The following is a 9,231-nucleotide window of genomic DNA, read 5'->3' on the forward strand; positions in this document are numbered from 1 at the left end:
GCAAGAGGCATTTCAAAGTGCTTTGCATCATAAAAACACAAAAATGCAAAGTTTTAGAACACAGTCAACAATTGAAACATTACATTTAGTTAAGAGTCATCATTAAATTTTTCATTGATTATATTTCAAAAGCAACTTTAAACAGCTGGGTTTTTAATCTAGATTTAAATATTAAGTAGTGCATATTTGCAAAAGGAAATGAAAATAATATAACTACAAGTCTTATGTTTCTGTCACTGTCACACAACCAGAGACTGAACGTTTACACCATTGTTTGAAAAATTGATAGCTAAATTTGAAGTGCTCTCAAGACTCTTTAGTTTGGGCTTTGATTGTTCCATTTTCATGGTCATTCTAACATTTGCTTTGATTTGAACCACTGCATTGCAGCTTCAGGATTGTTGTCCTTCCAGAAAATGAAGTTCTGTTTTAAGTTGTTTATACAACTTAAAACTAGTTTCTTCTGAAATTACCTTATATTTAGCTCCATTAGTTTCCCAATCATTCCAAGCACCTCTGCCCCTGCTGAAGAAAAGCTTTCCCATAGGTACACTTTATAGTGTGTGGTGTTAAAATTAAACTCTGTTCAAATTTAGTTGAATGTAATGACTATTGTTGGTAATTTATGAAGTGATCCATCAGAAACTGATTTGGAAAAGATGGTTGAATTCTTGCTTCTGGTGCATCTTTGCCACCTTAGCAGTGTCATTTTGATATAATGCTCTGATTTTTTTGTTTTGCCTTTCTTTTCTCTTTGGACCTGGATATATCAAACCTCTTTATCTGAGATATATACTGCATATTCTCTATGATTTACTTTGTAAGCCTCATGATATGCTGGTGCCAGGAACCTACATTAGCTAAGTTAATTATCATAAAAGATAGAATCCAAGCAATTGCATAACTGCAGGCCTGAGAGGGTAAGTGGTTGGTTTTTGAGTCTGTGTGAAATCAGCCCACTTTCTACAACCTCAAAAAGTACATTTAAGTTTGTGTTTGTAATTTACCTTGGTCTGAAAAGGTTTAAGCGGCGTGAATATAAAGCAGGGATTCCCAGTCGGGTAAAATATCGCCTGAGATGCTCTGTGTATGTTGGTGGGGCTGAGTGGGGTTTTAAAATCTATAATGTATGAGTTGACAGGAAGTGTGGATGATTGTGGGTTTATCAGCAGGAGGGTATGAGTCATACTAATTACTGACCATCATGGAGTTGATGGTGGAATCTCCAGCAGTGCAATATGATTCTCCACTTCCCAACACTTTTCACAGCTCAACTTCACAATTTACACCCAACAAAAATCTTTTGTAATGATTTTAGAGATGGACGTAAACAGTTATGGATTTTGTAGCTAGACAGCAAGTAGCTGCCATTCTGTATTTCAGGAAGCTCTGAAAATGTCCTTTTTGTTGCCATTTGATCATCTGTGTCATCTTGTCAGAAGCTGTTTCAGTTTAACCCTGGTTTCTGCTTTCATTTTATATTTAGTTAAGGGCAGTCTTGTTTGGATGCACCTTCTTACTCACCATTTTTGTGACACTGACCTTTTGCCAAGTAATTAAACTTTTTTTCAACTTTGCACCTGTTTTGCTCTCTTTCAAAATTACATTTTATTTCTGAGGGGGGGAAAGGCTGGTGTGACTCATGTTTTTTTTATTACTTAATGTTTTATTTTTATTTTTATGTGTGAGTCCAAGCTTCTTGAAATACATGGCGTCAACTTTCACCGCAAACATCCTCATACTTTTTTATAGTAAAAGCAGCAAAATTACATAGCAGAAAATAGGACTTGGAAAGAGAAATAGAATCCACTTTAATGCGATCATATTTTAAATCCTTTTCACATTAAATAATCACAAAAAAAAAAAAAATAAACATGGGAAAAAACTGATTTAAATACTGATTTAAATAAAGCTGAAAAGTTTCACTGACAATCTGTTTGCTGTAGGTTATGTGATGGGAACTTACATTTTATTTTACAGTGTATTGGCTTAGTTGGATCTTTTTGTTCAGAAGTTTTTTAAACAAAGTTGAGAAGTGGTTAAAACTCAGTATCTTTGATGCCCGATGGAATAGGTGACACAAAGTGTACACTAACAGAAATATTGTCATAAACTATTATCAAGGCTTCAGAATATTCTCACCTGAGTTTGCTAAAAAAAAAAAAATGCAGTGTCTTCACAATTATTGACACCCTTGAAAAAAAAAACGACTAAAGATTTGGTGATATCCTAGATGCCACTCTTTGCTGCACTGTAATTGTTACAGACAGCAGCAATAAAATATCTGGATGTTTTTAGATCTAACATGGCAGAAACTGAAAAGAAACTCCATAGGGGCATAAATTCTGCTGCAGGACTTTGTAGAAACATCAACACACTAATGCCTTACATTTTCTCTTTCCTATTATGAAGAGTGAGCAGAATAAATGGACCTGTACATCATGGTACTTTTTACCAAGTTTATTAAGAATTACCCAACTCTAAATCACTTTAATAACAACACACAGGAAATGCTTCCATTACACGTTTTTTTTTTTTTTTTAGGAGCTACCAGAATTGCTACACTTGAGGCTTTTAAAAAAATTATCTTCTATTGTGTTTTTCTCACTTAATAAATATATTATATTTCAACTGTAAGATTATTGTTTTAAAATAACAATCCATTTTTAATTGTGATGTATGGGGAGTGATGTACGTCTCAAATCTCAGACCAACTTCAGTAAATATTACAACAAATTCCAATAGTGATCAATATTTACATTATGAACAGCTGTGCATAGCTTCTAAAGAGCAATCTTAGCCAGTATTGATTTTTCAGTCCTAAAGAGGTGTGTTTTATGACTCTTGGAGGCATCCTAATCCACTACAGAATTAAAACATCCAAAGCACTCAATCAATACCCCAAGGGTGGCGAGACAGCCTTATCATGCCGTATACGAGGCCGTTCCTCTTTGTGTGGACTTCAGAGAGTTTATGAAGGCAAACCGACATCAGTATACTGGGCTCTGTGGACAGAGCTAATGGCACATGTTATTGATTGGGTGTGTCGTAATCTGTCAATCAAGGCTTTCACAGCTGTAACAAAAAGCTCTATAGGGCCATTTCCAGCCATCTGCTGTTCCCAACACCTTGAGAGCATCCTGTATTTATTGACATGCTTCTTTTACAAGATCTTTGGGAAGGAATAAGAGAGGAAATATATGAAAGCAGCAAATTTAGATCATTTAATAAGCAGCTCAAAGTATGAGACTAACTGAATGAACACGATTTCACTTAATTAACTGATTTAAGTTGCTAACATCTGCTAGATCTAAATCACATCTAATGCTAGATTTCTGTTTAATCACCTGCTCACTTATTGCTTATATGAGGCCTGTCCCAACAGTCAACACCTGAGAGCCGAGCTTCGCCATCAACGAGGAATGTAATGAGAAAGTGGGACAAAACTTTGCAGGATATGTGCCTGTAAGAGACTTGATGTAAAATTCAAAATGATGAATCTGTATTTTAAGAAAAAGACTAGAAATGATATGACTTGACAAAGTATTTGTTTCGTGCTGACCATCCATAGACAAACCCAGAGATTTGCTCAGTTTTTTTTTTCTTTGTTTGGTCAATATTCTATTGATTGACTGGCACCCACTTGTCCATGGATCAACACCATATTTTATGTAAGCGCGGTTTGACTCCACTGGTTCGTGCAGCATTTTGTTGTGTTTGCTCACGCCTGCTGACAATCTGCCCTCTCCATTGGCATTTGGATCAGTGTCGCTCATTGTCTCACTTTTCCCTCTGCTTATCTGCGTCTCTTCTCTGCCAGCTCCTTCTTCCTGGTCCCCATGGATCTCCCTGTGCACCCGGGCTCATAGCTGCCCTTTTTCTCTCGCTGCCATTTTTACTCTCATCCTGCCTCTCCCGTCTTCTCTCCGGTGTCTCGGTGAGTGTCAGGCAGGGTGTCCCTGGGGGTAATGAGCTCTTGATCACGAGTCAGGAAACCCAGAGTTTAACACCCCACACCAGAACCCTCCCCTCAACCCAAGCAGTACTAACCAAAAAAAAGAAAAAAAGACTGCACAGCCATCGTGTGCTCAGCCCACAAAGGGAAATAGTATTGGAGAGAAAGGACAGCAGGACAGAGGTGCAGATAAAGAGTCTTGAGAAGCTATTGCTTTAAAACCCTGACATACAACGACAGACCTCTAGAGCAAAGTAAGTGGATTCTGTTTTTCTTTTAGATGCACACAGAGAGATGTTGCTTTTACAGGTATGATGAGCTGGTGAGATTGTTACTTGACAAGCCACAGAAGCAGAAAAGTTCTAAGTGTAAGAGTTTGTGCAAGTCTTGGTTCTTGCAAATGGTTTCAAGGCTCCCCATCTGGATCTTGGTGTTCAAACTTTTAGATTTTCAATGTTCCAACCGTGTCCGTAATTACTTAAAAAAAAACTTTAACCAAATCTAAACAAGGAAAGTTTCTCTTGTGGATCTGTACTGATGTCTCGCCTTTTGGTCAACTGTGTGGACATGCTGCTAATTGGTTTTTGCTGTTAGTCCGTGCTTAATTTATCCTTGAGGCTGTTGATACAAGATAATAAACACATGAAAATAAAAGATTATTAAGCTTAAATGTTGAGAATTACGGTCGCAGATGGAGAATGGCTTGTAGACAAACTGGGTAAACAATTGGAAAGAGCTAATAATCCGGCAGCCATGGGCTAAAGAGTGTTGTGTTAAATCATTAACAGGCCCTTTTTCTCAGTGATTAGACTTCAAACATCCATATGTTTGTTTATTATTGCTATCAGCCAAAAAATATGCAAACCCAATTAAGTCGGTTTGTGCATGTAAGCTGGTAGATGAAGACCACTTTTATTTTCTCAGGATATTGTAATTTGGGTCAGGCCTGACTAGAATGACAAACCCTTCTCTTCTGAATTGCATCAGCGCCATGTGATCCAGGAGACCTTCTGCTTACGTTGCCATGGCGTTATTCAGTGCCTTGTAAAACAACCAAAGTCAGACCAAACAGGGTTCCTCTCTGTCAAAAGCTTTCTCTTGTTCATTCTTGCTTAAAATGAAGTGTTCGCTTCATTTCTTTACAATCAACACATGGTGTGGTCCTAATGAAAGGCCAGGGAGAGATTAAACATGAAGTGGAGATGAGATTGAGAAACCTGCTTTGGTCCACAGGAAGTTGGAGCACAATGTGGATTAAGCTGGATGACAACCAGCAGGTTCTACCTTATAAAACCGCTTTACTACCAAGAAGGTCCTGGCATTTTTCCTCCATGATGGTCTCTCAGAGCCCTTTAAGTGACATTTTGCACATTCTTGTCTATTCTCTTGTTAATAGCTTGCCCCACATACCTCACCACATGATCTTGCCTATATGTCAATGTGTTTAAGCACAAAGTCAGTTCATTTCCTTCTGTGTTCTCACAACCCCTTTGATTGAACTGGTCTTCATGGAGGAGCTGGAGCAATAAGGCATAGAATTGTGCTGTTAGGGCCCAAAGAAGGCCACTCCAGGGGGGAGGGAGGCACCATGAAAGGAGCCAGTTCTTCTCTATAGGGCATAAGTAAGTGAAAAAGAGAGAGGAAGAAGGGTAGGCGGACTCCACACATACACAAAGGTCCTCACATTGAGAGACTGGTTTATTTTTTTGTGAGGTAAGCGCTGACCCTTCACATGTGAGATGAACAGAATGGGGTGTAGAGGGCCTCCACCGAAAAGGAGGATGGGAAAAAGAGAGAAATGGAAGAAAGGAGGAGGTGAAAAAATCCAAAGAAGAGACCTGTCAATGAGCCATCCATCTAGCACCCTGTTCCCAAAGACATGCTGCAGAAATGACAGAATAGCAGGGTTGGAAAAGCAAGCTTTGTGAACTAAAAGAATATTTGACAATATATTTCAGCTCTTTGCTTTTTTGTGTTCATTTGGCCAAAATAAAAGCAAATTCTCCAATTGTAAAAGGGTAAAAATTAAAAAGGATTGCTAAGTGCTAGCTAAGTGTTCTTATAAAGGGGTTTTAAAAACAGAGTTGTGGTTCATTAGCATGTTCAAATTTTTAATGTCTGCACTTTATCTTCTTTCCTGTGCTTTTAAAAGTGCTTTTAAGAATAAACAGCTGAACTGTTTTGAAGAACATTTGTTAAAGCATTTAACAATTATGTCAAAATTAGACGTTCTCAGAGATGAATTAAGCAGCTGACCATTACGATCAAGTGTGACACAATGAGTGTCTTGAACCACAAAAGCTGTCTTGTTGATCTCCTATTGTCTTAAGCTGTAATGTGAGAATGCTCTGACATTTTAAAAAAATCACATGAAGTAGGTGTTTGTAAAGGGTACCTGTTGAAGTAAGTCCCTGCTATCTCTCAACTTAATTTTTTTTGTAGAATATCTCCAGTTTTTCCACTTTTCCCAATTTTTAATCATACCTAGCGTTTTATCATAGGTTTTCACCTATTAGAATAGATGCATTCTACTGAGTATGTGTAATCAACCTTCACCAACTCACCCACAGCTAACCCCCTCACCTCTCTGGATTAGCTCCAGGGTGCTTTTTCTCCCCCTGTCATGTCTCCTGTCCTCTGTAATGAGTCAGCTCATTAGTGGTTCATTCTGCAGCCCCATACCTATACACATGCCCAGATCCAGGCAAAACACTTCCCAGACCTCCCAATAAATGACTAAAAAGAGAGAGGGTAAAAGTCTCAAGACTGCATGTAAGGTTCGGTACTACCAAAGAAGTGCACATATTGCTGCAATGTAATATTTAGTTAATATGTTAGATTTTTCTGTTACATTAGAACGCTCATTTCCAACAATATCAGACAAACCTAGTTTAAGACTGGTATAATTTCATTTAATGGAAGGACTTCTCTCAGACTTCTCATTTTTGAGAGCAAGCTTTAAGACCAGGATAATAGATTCCCTTTGTTGGTATTTCTTGCAACTCAAAACAGAGGTCGACTGATATAAGCTTTCAATCTGGAAAGACAATGGCTTGTAGTCCACACATTATCTTTTTTGATTGATATTTTTCATTGGGGTGATTTGGGATTGCAATTTTGTATTTCTTTTTGCCAGAAGATGGATGAAGTAAAGGTTTCTGTCTCATTCTTTGCTTCTATAGATTTTGTGGTGGAGACATTTATAGAAAGCTAGATCAGTGGCTACTGCACTGGTGAAATGTACAGTTTCTCTCTCACTCCTTGTCTTTATAAACCTGGTGGAGACATTTTGGAAGACTTGCATGCATTATATTTACAGGTTTGCATAACTTTTAAAGGAGTGATTCCTTGTTAGAATTTAAAAATCAGTTACTTGCTCTAGGCACTGACATCGGTCTCAACACAAAATACTCATTCAGCTACAACTGACTGTGTGTTGAAAGATTTTTAAAGGGTTTTTAGAGATTCCCCATGTGGGGTCCATCTGTAGCTGCTTGAAGTGAATTGGGAAAGTTTAATTTGTTTTAACCAGAGAAACACTGTGCTGGTCGAAAATTCATGCTTTTGCAGTATGCTCTATTGAGCGTAATCTCCTATTGAGCATACTGAAAAGTGAGCTCAAGTGAGCATACTGAAAAAGCAGTATTTAAAAAATTGTAAACACGATCTGAATGTATTGGATGGTTGAGGGAGTGGCTGTCGTTTAGTTTGAAATGAGGTGATTACGTCGTCTCTCTGTTCTTAAAAACAGAAAACCAATAATGAGGCTGCAACCTAGGAGCATTGAAAAGTGTTGTTGGAAGAGCAACTAGATAGCACTAAAGTATTCTATATTTATTCATTCCTACATCTTGACAAGTTTGATAAAAGAAAGAATGGTAGGACTGTATCTGAACTGTCTGTACTTTATATCAGAACATGCAGAAATATTGTATGTCCAAAGTTTAAGCTTTGGAATCAAATATAAAGTTGCAAACTGCTATTTGGGCTTTTTGGACTTACTTTTCTTTGTGTTGTTTGGTTGTGGCAAAATAACTGGCAGGCAGAGGTAGGGGTTCAGAGACTATTTTGTTGAATACTTGTTACTGCTGAAAATAAGACTAGTGAGGTCAAACAGAAGTGCTGTAAAAACAAAACGGTGAGCCTGCACAGGTGAAGCTCTGCAATCGAACACAGCAGGGCATACTTGACTCTTGACATATTCACTGATCCATGTTTTTAATAATATATGCTGAATTTCTACTTAGATATCAGCCAAAGATGTGATATTGTTCATGTGGGCACATATCCAAACTGTTTGAGATAAGCAAACGTGCAGTATGAGTACCGCACATGGATGTAATAGGGTAATATTTTTAGCAAAACTGTCCTGGGGGTAATATAAGTACTGAAGGGGCTGCCATATTGTTTGTGAGGGTTAAGACTTAGTGTGGGAAACACCTGGGATACAGAAGGTACCAAAGAATACAGTCAGAGATCACTTTTAAAACATCTGTATTCCAAGAGTAAGAGTAAATTAACTGCAACAGTTTAATGGGACACGTGACCTCTCCTCTGTGAATACAGCTCTTGTTAAAATGCTGCAAAGACATTGACTTGGAAGCATGCAGCAATTCCTAATGCAGAACCCTGCTAAATTGTTCACAAGTAAACCCTAAAGGTATTAAACCTCATAAAGCCAATATGCTGCCAAAGCTCCGCATAGCTGCTGCACTCTATCGGCACAATCAATGCACCCTTGTTTAATTTGGAGAATGTGACTGCTTTTTAGGTGGGAGTGAGCAGCAGCCCTCCAGCAGAGTTTTAGTGATATTATAATTGTTTCTGCAGAGAGATTTTTAACCTCACAAGGCATCAAAATTTGTGTGGGCTATAAAAGAGGCAAAAAACAAAACGGAGCTATTCACATTGAAGCTGTTCAGACTGAGATGCAGTGCCTACTGATAGAATTCAACCTCTTGAGCTTCTAGACAGACAGATTAAAAATCACAAAAATGACCAGATTGTATTAAGTATTTTCCAGATATGTAGTGCCATTTTATAGCATAATCAAGTAACTGTTATCTTGAGTTGTGTTGTTTACAACCGTTCTTACAGAAGCAGTTTGTATGATGAGCACAGCAGATGTGCAGTTCCACCAATTGCTGCTGCCGCTAGTCTGAAGGAGCTGACAGGGGAATGCATGGGTGAGAGGTGTTTTGTGTGGTAAAAGCTCAGTTGGAGACTACAACTAGAAGGAAGATCTTTGTGGAAATAGGTGGTGCTTTGTGAGAGCA

Source organism: Corythoichthys intestinalis, unplaced genomic scaffold, assembly GCF_030265065.1.
Source record: "Corythoichthys intestinalis isolate RoL2023-P3 unplaced genomic scaffold, ASM3026506v1 HiC_scaffold_71, whole genome shotgun sequence".
Classification (NCBI taxonomy): Eukaryota; Metazoa; Chordata; class Actinopteri; order Syngnathiformes; family Syngnathidae; genus Corythoichthys; species Corythoichthys intestinalis.